Consider the following 12157-nt stretch of genomic DNA (forward strand, 5'->3'; position numbering starts at 1 on the left):
TTGCTACTCATGGTGTTAGGCCCGAAATCGGTTAACAGATGTGACAGTGACGTAAGAGCCGAGGAGCCAAAATGGAGGAAATAGAGTCCGGATGAACTGTGTTCTGCACAGAAGCAAACGAGGTCAGTCGGAGTATACTCCGGACAGGCCCTTCGACACTCAAGTCAGTATGAGCCGGAGTGAAGAGGGAGTTTTAAGGGTGGTGGGTGAGAAGTTATTACCCTGATTTATGAGCTTTGGAAGCCCTTTTATAGGGGAAATTTGGGGTAGGTGGGGAGTTAATGCTCCAAGGCAGGTGTCGACCAGCCATAGGCCCGAGCTCACCTACTCTGAGGTAATTACCGAACTACCCTTGCTGACGCGGAATCTGCAGTGGGCCCCCCTCGGGACACGTGTCGGCAGCTGATAGGCTGGTCTGCGGTGGGCCCTCCTCTAGCCACGTGTCGGAAGCTAGCGTTTTTACACCCCATCAGTTGCCCCCCAGTTCTCCAAGTTATTATAGTGACTTGGGGAAATGTGGTAGAGTACATCTCTGATTGAGGATGGTCGAGGGGCCTGCGAAGCAGTCCGGAATTTGGAGCAATCCGGAGAGTGGAGCAGTCCGGATTTTGGAGCAGTCCGGAGCTGGGGCAGTCCAGAGTTTACCAGTTCGAAATTTGGAGCAGTCCGGAATCTGGGGCAGTCCGGAGACAGGAGCAGTCCGGAGCTGGGGCAGTCCGGAGCTGGCGCAGTCTGGAGTTTACCAGTCCGGAATTTGGAGCAATTCGGGGAGTGGAGCAGTCCGGAGACAAGAGCCGTCCGGAGCTGGGGCAGTCCGGAATTTGGAGCAGTCCGGATTCTGGGGCAGTCCGGATTTTCCCAGTACGGCTGCGGCCGGACTGTGTTTTCGACGTTTTTAACGAGACGCGTCATATCCAGTCCGGCTTGGGCCGGACTGTTTTTTGTCGTTTAGCTATCCAGTCCGGCTTGGGCCGGACTGCTTTTTTTCGTTTTGCGAGACGCGTCATATCCAGTCCGGCTTGGGCCGGACTGTTTTTTGTCGTTTAGCTATCCAGTCCGGCTTGGGCCGGACTGCTTTTTGTCGTTTTGCGAGACGCGTCATATCTAGTCCGGCTTGGGCCGGACTGCTTTTGTCGTTTTGTGAGACGCGTCATATCCAGTCCGACTTGGGCCGGACTGTTTTTTGTCGTTTAGCCAAGCCGGACTGCTTTTTGTTGTTTTGCGAGACGCGTCATATCCAGTCCGGCTTGGGCCGGACTGTTTTTTTGTCGTTTAGCTATTCAGTCCGGCTTGGGCCGGACTGTTTTTTGTCGTTTTGCGAGACTCGTCATATCCAGTCTGGCTTGGGCCGGACTGCTTTTAATTCCTTGGGGATACGCGCGTCTTCACTTGCGCATTCGCCTTGATGCGTGTGCCCATCATTTAGGACAAGACACGTGGCACCAGTAAGACGCCCTCGAAGTGTATGCCCTTCATTAAATGCACACCGCCTCAGGTAAAACTTATAAAATGAGGTTTTTACCTTCTCATTTTTTACTTTTACTTCTCCTTCTCCTCCTCTTCTTTTCTCTGCCAGTTCGGCGAAGGCCAGTTCGGCTCGTGTAGTTTTTGCAGTTGTGAACGGCCGCGGATTCGGAAGCTTCCAGTTCAGTACCTTGAGTAGACCGGTAATTTTTCTTTCAGCGCGCTTCATTCGTTTCTTTTCCTGCTTTCATGTCTAGTAGCTCTAGTTCTGAGTCCGGTTCGGGGGAGTCGTCTTCTAGTAGTTCAGGGTCTAGAGCGTCGATTAGAACCGAGGACAGGCCTACCTGGTCACTAGCCCCGAAAATAGCAAATCTCGATGTCAGTGTGGATGTCATATGGAGTGATGAGGGAGTGGAGGACGAAGTAATTTTGGACTTGAACGCCATTCCGCTTCGGACAGATAGTTACTTCCCACTGGAGGGGAGTGTTGGTAGTGACGCCGGCGAGGCGTCCACAACGTTAATCCCTGGCCGGGCCATTGAGGTCGTGGCGAGGGCCCGGATGGATGCCAATCCCAAATACAACATACAGGCTCTCAACGAGGAGAATCACCTGGATGAGTCCATGTTGGTGGTGATTAGGGATAAATATTGTATTCCATCCAGGTTTGGGCTGAGGGAGGCGACGGAGGGAGATAGGGCTTGTAACGAAAGTTCTGATGTTTGCATATATGATGAGTCATTGAGAGCCGGACTCAGATTTCCTATGCACCCCTTCTTCGCCTCGGTGCTTCGATACTACGGGCTGGCTCCGGCTCAAGTAGCGCCTAACACATGGAGGCTACTGATAGGGTTCGTATACCTCATTCAGGCCGGCTTCAGAGGAGCTTGTCCGTGCCCTTGTTCCGCGCGTGTGCGCAATTGAAGAGGCACAAGGGCGGGGGTTGGATTTACATTAGCCAGTGCCCGGAGGTAAAAATGATTACTGGCATCCCCTCCTCTATACACTTGTGGAGAAACAGGTTCTTTTATGTTGAGGACAGGGAGTCGCCGGTCCCTTTGAAATGGGGAACCCCGGATGCAGTCGCGATGAGTCGCAAGCCGCTCCTCGAGGGTGAGGATGCGAGGACGTTTGCCTTGCTTCGGGAGGTGCTGGATCGCGAGGGACCTATCGATTGTTCGAACTTCCAAGGGGAAGAGGTTCTGGTGGGGTTGGGCCTTAGTACCGCGACCCGGGCACGTACGTGGCTAGTCTTGTCTAAACTCATTTCTCCTCCTCCTCTTGTTTCTGACTAGTTTTCTTTTTGTCTATCTTTCAGAGATGCAGCAGCAGTCGCTAGTTGATAAATTGAGAAAGGGGGCCTTTGGGACGGTCCGTCAGGGTTAGAAAAGAAAGGCCTCGGAGACAGTGAGCCCGGCCCCCACCCAGGACGCGCCGCCGCCACCCAAAGCCAAGAGTTCGGTGAAATTGGTGAGTTCCTCGGGCCAGGGTGCAGGGTCCTCGAAGACGGTGGGAACACCTACTGGGACCCTTCCTCCTCCGACGAGGTCCAGAGATAATGTTTTTCGGCCCAATTGGGCCGTTCAGAAAAACGACACCGGCCTCGGTGAGAGCCGGGTAGCTGTTGAGATCCAGAGCAAGTGTATTCTCAACAAAGACAAGGAACAGGTTCTCCACGAGCCGCCAGCTACGGTCGAAGAGGCCGTATTTTCTTCCCTTTGTCAGGTAAGATGGCCAACGAGTACGCTCACTCTCTGTCCGTCTTTCACTTCGTCTACCTGTATTAACATTTGCTCATGTGTATCTTGTAGATTGGAGTGTACTTCAATGATCTTCAGGGGAAGAGTGAGAAGTTCTCTACAGCAATCACGAAGTCGGAAGCGGAGAATGGGAAGTTGATCCGGGAGGCGAAGGAGCTACAGAGAATCATTGACAAGTCGGCCGAGGAGAACAAGAAGCTTAAAGAAGATTTCGCCGCTCAACTGGCCGCGCAGAAGGAGAAAGCGACGGAAGCCCTCAACGCTCAGAGGGAAGGAGCCCTGACGAGGCAGGCGACGGCCGTTCAAGAGAAGGAGGACGAACTCCTTCTCCTATCCAGTGAGGCCTATAAGATAGGGTTTTTTGACTGCCTGGGGCAGGTCAATGATTCCGACCCGGGCGTTGATTTGTCCAAGATGGTTCTACCTGACCCACCGACAATTACTGATGATGAGCCGGCCACAGCGGACGCACCCTTGGCCGCAGGGGCAGATCCAGCGCCGGATGGCGGCAACGAGGCGTTTTGAGCTCTTCTCCTCCCCTTTCTTGGTGATTTCTTGATTCCTTTTTGTAATGGCCCCGTGGAGGCCCAACTTTTTGTAACGGTCCTCTGAGGCCCCCAACATATGAAATGGAAAGCAAACTTTTATTGTCTACCTTTTCTCTACTTTTGTCTCTAGTTTATACTTGTTTGGCCATGTACTGTGTAGCTATTGCTTCAGGCAGGCGTCATGGGCTTAGGTTAATCCCAATGGGCGTGGTTTCTCAGGAACTTGGTTTTTGCATCCGGGCTGGTTCCGGACCAGGAGTGGGCTCCCGGTCTTTGCGGAGACGAGCCGTGGCGAACCAAGCGTCGAGTACCCTAGTTTTAGTGAACTGGGTTTCCAAGGAGCTTTGGTTTTTACATCAGGGCTGGTTCCGGCCATGAGTGGGCTCCCGGTCTTAGCGGAGACGAGCCGTGGCGAACCAAGCATCGAGTACCCTAGTTTTAGTGAACCGGGTTTCCAAGGAGCTTTGGTTTTTCCATCCGGGCTGGTTCTGGACCAAGAGTGGGCTCCCGGTCTTTGCAGAGACTAGCCGTGGCGAACCAAGCGTCGAGTACCCTAATTTTAGGGAACTGGGTTTACAAGGAGCTTTGGTTTTTGTATCCGGGTTGGTTCCGGACCAGGAGTGGGCTCCCGGTCTTTGCGGAGACTAGCCGTGGCGAACCAAGCGTCGAGTACCCTAGTTTTAGTGAACTGGGTTTCCAAGGAGCTTTGGTTTTTGCATCCGGGCTGGTTCCGGACCAGGAGTGGGCTCCCGGTCTTTGCGGAGACTAGCCGTGGCGAACCAAGCGTCGAGTACCCTAGTTTTAGTGAACTGGGTTTCCAATTTGATGAATACGAAGAGATTTGTAAAAGAGCTTCTTTCATTCATATTCAGAATATATTTACAAGGTCATTTTTGCGCCGGTTAGCTCGCTACTGATGGTATTGGCGAAGGTTCTTCGAGTTCCAGGCATGGGGTAGTAGCTGTTCCTTGAGTGTCTTTAGTCTATAACTTCCCGGACGAATCACCTCTTTTACTCGGTAAGGCCCCTCCCAGGTTGGGGAAAGTTTTCCGACCATCTTGGGTTGGGAGATGGCCGCTTTCCTTAAGACCAGATCCCCAACTCGAAACTCTCTGGGGCGAATCTTGGAGTCATGATAGCGAGATACTTTCTGCTTGTAGGCGGAGACTCTTATTTGGGATTCTTCTCTGGCCTCCTCTAATAAGTCGAGATTCGCGCGGAGCCCGTCACTGTTGAGCTGTTCGTTGAAGCTGGTGACCCGGGCAGACGGGGTGCCTACATCGACAGGTATTACCGCCTCTGTTCCAAACGATAGGTTGAATGGTGACTCACCCGTTGGAGTGCGTGGGGTGGTGCGATACGCCCATAGGACATGATAGAGCTCGTCTGCCCATCAGCCAGCTTTTTCGTCCAGTCTTTTCTTTATACCATGCAGTAGGATTCAGTTTGTGACTTCTGTCTGCCGGTTGGTCTGTGGGTGCGCTACTGAGGTGAACCTCTGCTCAATTTTCAGGTCTGCGCAGAATTTCCGAAAGTTTCGGCAGTCGAATTGTTTGCCATTGTCTGTTATCAAGGCGCGAGGGATCCCGAATCTGCAGACCACTGATTTCCAAAAGAAGTTCTGCACATTCTGCTCGGTGATCTGGGCTAGAGGTTTAGCCTCCACCCATTTGGTAAAATAATCAATGGCCACCACTACGAATGTGCGCCTTCCGGAGGCCGGTGGAAAGGGGCCCAAGATATCCATCCCCCAAATCGCGAAGGGTAGCGGGCTGATGATTGGAGCCATAGATACAGCGGGTTGATGAATAGTGGGGGAGAACTTTTGGCATTTCTCACACCTCTTGACCAGGGTCAGTGCGTCTTATCTTAATGTCGGCCAGTACAGACCTCTCAGCAGAACTTTGATCACCAGGGCCTTGCCCCCTAGATGCTCTTCGCAAATACCTTCGTGTGTCTCTTGCAGGGCGTACGCGGCGTCGCCGGGCCGGAGACACTTTAAGTAGGGGAGGGTGTAGAATCTTTTGAACAAGTCCTTGCCATTGAGTGAAAAACGGGCTGCTCTTTGGATCACCTTGCGCGCTTCTCTCTTGGCCTCGGGTAGTCTCCCACTACGTAGGTATTCGACGATCTCGTCCATCCAGCAGGACTCGTGTTCCACCTACATTATCTCAGCAGCCTTTCTTTCGATACTGGATGCCTGTAAGAACTCCATGCGTATATTTCCGAGAGTCGTGTACCCGGATGCGGCCAGCTTAGACAGTACATCCGCCTTTGTGTTGTTCGTTCTGGAGATTCTGACGACCTCAAAACTTTTGAACTTGGAAGATAGCTGTCGGACCTGGGAGAGGTATTTAATCATACGCTCGTCGCGGGCTTCGTATATCCCTTGGATCTGGTTGGCGACCAACTGGGAGTCACAGTAGGCTTTCAATCTCTGGGCGCCAATCTGGACTGCAAGATTCATTCCGGCGAGGAGTGCTTCATACTCAGCCTCATTGTTAGATGCGCGAAATCCGAACCTTAAGGCATAGTCTAGGGCGAAACTGTCCTGCCCGGTTAAAACCAGACCGGCTCCGCAACCAGCCTTGTTTGAAGATCCGTCCACGTGCACTTCCCAGAGTGATTTGGCGGTTGAAGGATCATTCTCAGCTGGTGGCATGGGGATGATTCCTGTTCCGGCTTCATCTTCTGCTGGGGCTTGGGCGACTTCAGGTTCGGTGATCTGCTGGGGGATGGAGCATTCAGCTACGAAATCTGCCAATACTTGAACCTTGATTGCGGGCCTGGGCATGTACCGGATGTCAAATTCACTCAGTTCCACGGCCCATTTAACGAGTCGTCCCGAGGTGTCCGGCTTATGGAGAACTTGCCTAAGCGGCTGGTCAGTTAGGACCTTTATCGTGTGAGCTTGAAAATACGCTCTCAACTTCCTGGCTGCCGTCACCAGCGCGTAAGCCAATTTCTCGACCCGCTGGTACCTAATTTCAGCATCGTGCAGGACTTTACTAACGTAGTAGACCGGCTTTTGTTGGCTGTGCTCTTCACGAACTAGGACTGCTGCCAGAGCCAGGGGGCTTATAGATAGGTACAAAAGTAGCTCCTCACCGGGCTCCGGTTTTGTCAATAGCGGTGGAGAGGACAGGTATTGTTTTAACTCCTCGAAGGCGACCTGGCATTCCTCTGTCCAGAGCGCGGTCTTGAGTCCTTTGACTGCGCTGAAGAAGGGGAGACACCTCTCTGCAGATTTTGAGACGAAGCGCCCCAGCGCGGCTATCATCCCTGTCAGTCGCTGCACATCTCTGATGGTTTTCGGCGGAGTGAGGTCCACCACGGCCTTGATTTTTTCTGGATTGGCCTCTATCCCTCTCCGGCTAACCATAAACCCTAGGAACTTTCCTGAACTGACGCCAAAGGTGCATTTGGTGGGATTGAGCTTCATCTTATGATTTCTCAGGACTTGAAAAGTTTCCTTCAAGTCGGAGACATGATCTTTCGTGCTTCGGCTTTTGACCAGCATGTCGTCGACATAGACTTCCATGTTGCGGCCGATCTGATTCCGGAAGAGCTTGTTTACGAGCCTCTGATACGTGGCTCCGGCGTTTTTCAGGCCGAAGGGCATGACGCGGTAGCAGTAGGTCCCGTGGTCCGTTATAAAGGAGGTCTTCGGGATATCTGACTCATACATTCTGATCTGATTATATCCGGAGAAGGCGTCCATGAAGCTCAGTAACTCGTGACCTGCAGTGGCGTCGATGAGTTGATCGATCTTTGGAAGCGGGTAGCTGTCCTTGGGACAGGCTCTATTCAGATCAGTGAAGTTGACGCAGGTTCTCCATTTCCCATTTGCCTTTTTTACCAGGACTACGTTTGCCAGCCAGTCCGGGTACTGGATTTCTCGAATGAAGTCAGCCCTCAGGAGCCTCTCCACTTCTTCTCTGATCGCCTGCCGCCTTTCGAGGGCGAAGTGTCTCCTCTTCTGCTTTACCGGCCTGCAGGTTGGTTCAACACCTAGCCGGTGCGTGCTGACCTCCGGGCTAATACTGGGCATGTCTGCGGGAGCCCATGCGAAGACATCTGCGTTGTTCTGAAGAAACTGGGTGAGGCTGCGCCGGGTGTCGTCGTCTAGAGAGGAGCCAATCTGAACCACCTTCTCATCATCATTTTCGCACAGGGGAATGGGCATAAGGTCTTCGGCGGGCTGAGTTCCCTGAGCTTCATCCCTCAGGTCCAGTAGCTCGATTGGGAACGACTCCGTTGCATTTTTGCCCTTGAGTGCCGTTGCATAGCACTCCCTAGATTGTGGCTGATCTCCCCTTACTTCTCCTACGCCGCTTGGTGTAATAAATTTCATCTTCTGGTGATAAGCAGACGCGACGGCGCGGATCAGGTTCTGCCCAGGCCGTCATAAAATAGCGTTATAGACCGAAGTGGCCCTCACTACTAGGAAGTTGATCATGGCGAAAGCCTGGCAGGGTGGATCCCCGACGAGGACAGGAAGTTCGATTTGTCTCTCCACCTTGACGACCTCTCTAGAGAAGCCGAAAAGATTTGAGTTCGCCGGCCTTAAGCGGTCGTCGCCTATCATCATCCTTTCGAAGGCGTGATATTATAAGATGTCGGCTGAGCTCCCATTGTCTACCAGGACTTTCTTCAGCTCCCAGTTTGCGACGAGCATCGTTAGGACTAGGGCGTCGTCATGTGGTAATATCAGGCCGTCGAGGTCCGCATCTGAGAAGGAGATCTCATTCTCCGTCTTCGCCTTCTTGCTGCATGCGTGCACGGTATTGACTCGGCATGCGTAAGCTTTTCGAGCAGCGGATGAGGTGCCTCCAGGTGCCGGACCACCCATGATTGTGCCAATGACTCCCCTTGGACTCCCCTTGGTTGGGAGCGGTGTGCCTCTGGTGGTGGACTAGGCGGCGGAGGAGATTGTCTTCGGGCTGGGGGCGGTTGAGACCGCTGAGGGCTTCGGCCTGGGGACCTTTTTCCTTGGGGTCACTTCGGCGGATGTCGCCTCGGACATATTTTTTCAAGTAGCCCTTGCTAATCAACTGCTCGATCTCCTCCTTCAGCTGCCAGCAGTCGTCTGTATCATGGCCGTGGTCCCTGTGGAACCGGCAGTACTTCGACTTGTCTCTCCTGTTTCCCTTAGAGATCATTGGGGTTGGCCACTTTATGAACTCTTCTCCGCTGATGGCAGCCAGTACATGTCTTCGGGAGGTGTTGAGAGGGGTGAAGTTCTCTTCCCTCCTTTGGGGGGACTTTTCTCTTCTGGCAACCTTGTCATCCCTGCGCTGCTTAGCAGGATACTTGTCTTGGTTCTTGTCATCAGAGGTTCTCCTCCGACTTGAGTCCAGAGCAGCCAGAGTGTCTTCCACTGATATGTACTCCTCTGCCCCGGCCATTAGGTCTGCTAGAGGGTGAGGATTCCGGCGGGCCACTGCTCGGCGAAAATCATTTGATCTAGCACCTGCGAGAAGCGCATTCGTAGCGGCCGAGGGGTCTAGATTTGGCACTTGGAGTGCCTCCCTGTTGAAGCGGCCGACGAAGGCTTTGAGAGGTTCATTATCCTTCTGCCGCAAGGCCATTAAGGATGCTGTTGTTTTCCTGGGTCTGCGGCTGCTCATGAAGTGGCGGACCAGATCTTCCTCAAAGTCGTCGAAGTTACTGATGGAGTTTGGTCTGATCCTTGAGCACTAGTCCCTTGCCGCACCGGTCAGGGTCGTTGGGAAGGCTCGGCAGAGGAAGCCGTCCGACGCACCGTGGAGGAGCATCATTGTCCTGAAGGTCTCCAGGTGGTCCACGGGGTCAGTGGTCCCATCATACTGCGGGACAGTTGGCATTTTAAATCCCCTAGGTGCTGGGGCACCCATCACGTCGTCGGTGAACAGCGTTCTGCTGGAGAACGCCCGCGGGGCAAGCCGACTGTGATCTTTTGCCAGCTCTTCTATGTGGTGGTCCATCTCTTCTATTCTCCGCAGCATCGGGTCAGCTCTACGGTCCGGTGACCTGTTTCTTTCCACAGATTGGCTCGCCACGGAACCAGAGTGGCTTTCCGGACTTCTGCGACGGGACCGGGATTTCGCCTGTGGTGCGCGTTCTTCATGAGCTCGGCGCCTTTGCACAGAGCGAGACCGCGACCTCCGACGGCGGTGCGGCTCTGTCTGTGCATGCTTGGCCGCGGGGTGACGGACTTGTCCGGGGAAACGGTGAGTTCGGTCCTCACCATGGCGCGACGACTCTCCCCTGTAGATTTCTGGCCTTTCTTGGACAAGTCGTGGAGCTTCCGGAGGAGGTTGGGGAGGCGCTTGGAGTAGCTGCTGGTACTGACCAACAAGGGTTGTCATTTGCTGGAAGAGAGCTTGGACTTGCTCTGGAGTGGGCATGGGGTTCAGGTGTTCCGAACGAGGTTGGCTCTGTTCGGCCGTAGCAGAAGCTGCCACCACCAGCGAGGCGACCCGCTCGCTCTGCGTCCTGCGAGGCAGGACGGCTCGGGTAGTCCGCGCGGTTGGCACCCGCGCACTCCTGCGCCCTGTCATTTTTGTGAAGTGGTTGGAACAGCCTTTAGTTCGGGGGTCCCACAGATGGCGCCAATCTGTTAGGCCCGAAATCGGTTAACATATGTGACAGTGACGTAAGAGCCGAGCTGGAGGAGCCGAGGAGCCAAAATGGAGGAAATAGAGTCCGGATGAACTGTGTTCTGCACAGAAGCAAACGAGGTCAGAATGACCGACCCGGAGTATACTCCGGACAGGCCCTTCGACACTCAAGTCAGTATGAGCCGGAGTGAAGAGGGAGTTTTAAGGGTGGTGGGTGAGAAGTTATTACCCTGATTTATGAGCTTTGGAAGCCCTTTTATAGGGGAAATTTGGGGTAGGTGGGGAGTTAATGCTCCAAGGCAGGTGTCGACCAGCCATAGGCCCGAGCTCACCTACTCTGAGGTAATTACCGAACTACCCTTGCTGACGCGGGATCTGCAGTGGGCCCCCCTCGGGACACGTGTCGGCAACTGATAGGCTGGTCTGCGGTGGGCCCTCCTCTAGCCACGTGTCGGAAGCCGATAAATGGGGAATGGGAGTAGAAAAATGGCAAAACCCAAAGCAAGAATCAATGGAAAAATAAGGGCGCTGATATTCCCCCCCACCCCCTTGACGGCTGGCTAACGTATTCCCACCATTTGACCTCTCTCTCTCTCTCCAGTCTCCACACACACACATAACAGGAACAGTTGTTGGGCCCAGCAGCAACCATTGGTGGAATGGTGGGCCCATCTTTGAACAACGTAGGCCCTGCACATACCACACCATAGGATAATCCAAACTGTCCATTTGATGGGCCATAAACGTAAATAGGTTGCGTCCCAAAATATTTTTCCATAGGCGGATCCCAGCCCTCCGATCTAAATAGAAACTACATTTTATGCAACCTCTATATATTGTAGGGTTGTGATCATCCTACGAAAATGATTTTTGAGGCACAACCTATTTACATTGTGGCCCATCAAATGGACGGCTCGGATCATCCTATGGTCTGGACCGTACACTTCATTTTCAAAAATATGGGTGGGGCCTAAATTGGTACTAACCACACCATAGGATGATCCAAACCATGGATGGCTTGGATCATCCTATGTTGTGGACGGTATGCTTCAATTTGAAAAATATCGGTGGGGCCTACGATTGGGCCTTAATGTTAGTGTACGACCAACTCCATAGGATTATCCAAACCATGGACGGCTTGGATCATCCTATGTTGTGGACGGGCGTTAATGTTACTGTACGACCACAGGATGATCCAAACCATTCATTTGATGGGCCAACCCTTTTGGGGGCACAACCCATTTACGTTATGGCCCATCAAATGGACGGCTCGGATCATCCTATGGTCTGGACAGTACACTTCATTTTTAAAAATATGGGTGGGGCCTAAATTGGGCCTTAATGTTACTGTACGAACCACACCATAGGAGGATCCAAGCCATGGACGGCTTGGATCATCCTATGTTGTGGACGGTACGCTTCAATTTGAAAAAAATCGATGGGGCCTACGATTGGGCCTTAATGTTACTGTACGACGAACTCCATAGGATTATCCAAACCATGGACGTCTTGGATCGTCCTATGTTGTGGACGGGCCTTAATGTTACTTTACGACCAACTCTATAGAATGATCCAAACCATTCATTTGATAGGCCAGAATGTAAATAGGTTGTGCCCCAAAAATCATTTCCATAGGATGATCACAACCCTACAATCTATAGAGGTTGCGTAAGATGTAGTTTCTATTTAGATCGGAGGGCTAGGATCAGCCTATGGAAATGATATTTTGGGACGCAACCTATTTACGTTTATGGCCCATCAAATGGATGGTTTGGATTATCCT

This window comes from Tasmannia lanceolata, unplaced genomic scaffold (assembly GCF_043159265.1).
Source record: "Tasmannia lanceolata isolate RefF3 unplaced genomic scaffold, GAP_Taslan_0.1 ptg000003l, whole genome shotgun sequence".
NCBI classification, from domain to species: domain Eukaryota; kingdom Viridiplantae; phylum Streptophyta; class Magnoliopsida; order Canellales; family Winteraceae; genus Tasmannia; species Tasmannia lanceolata.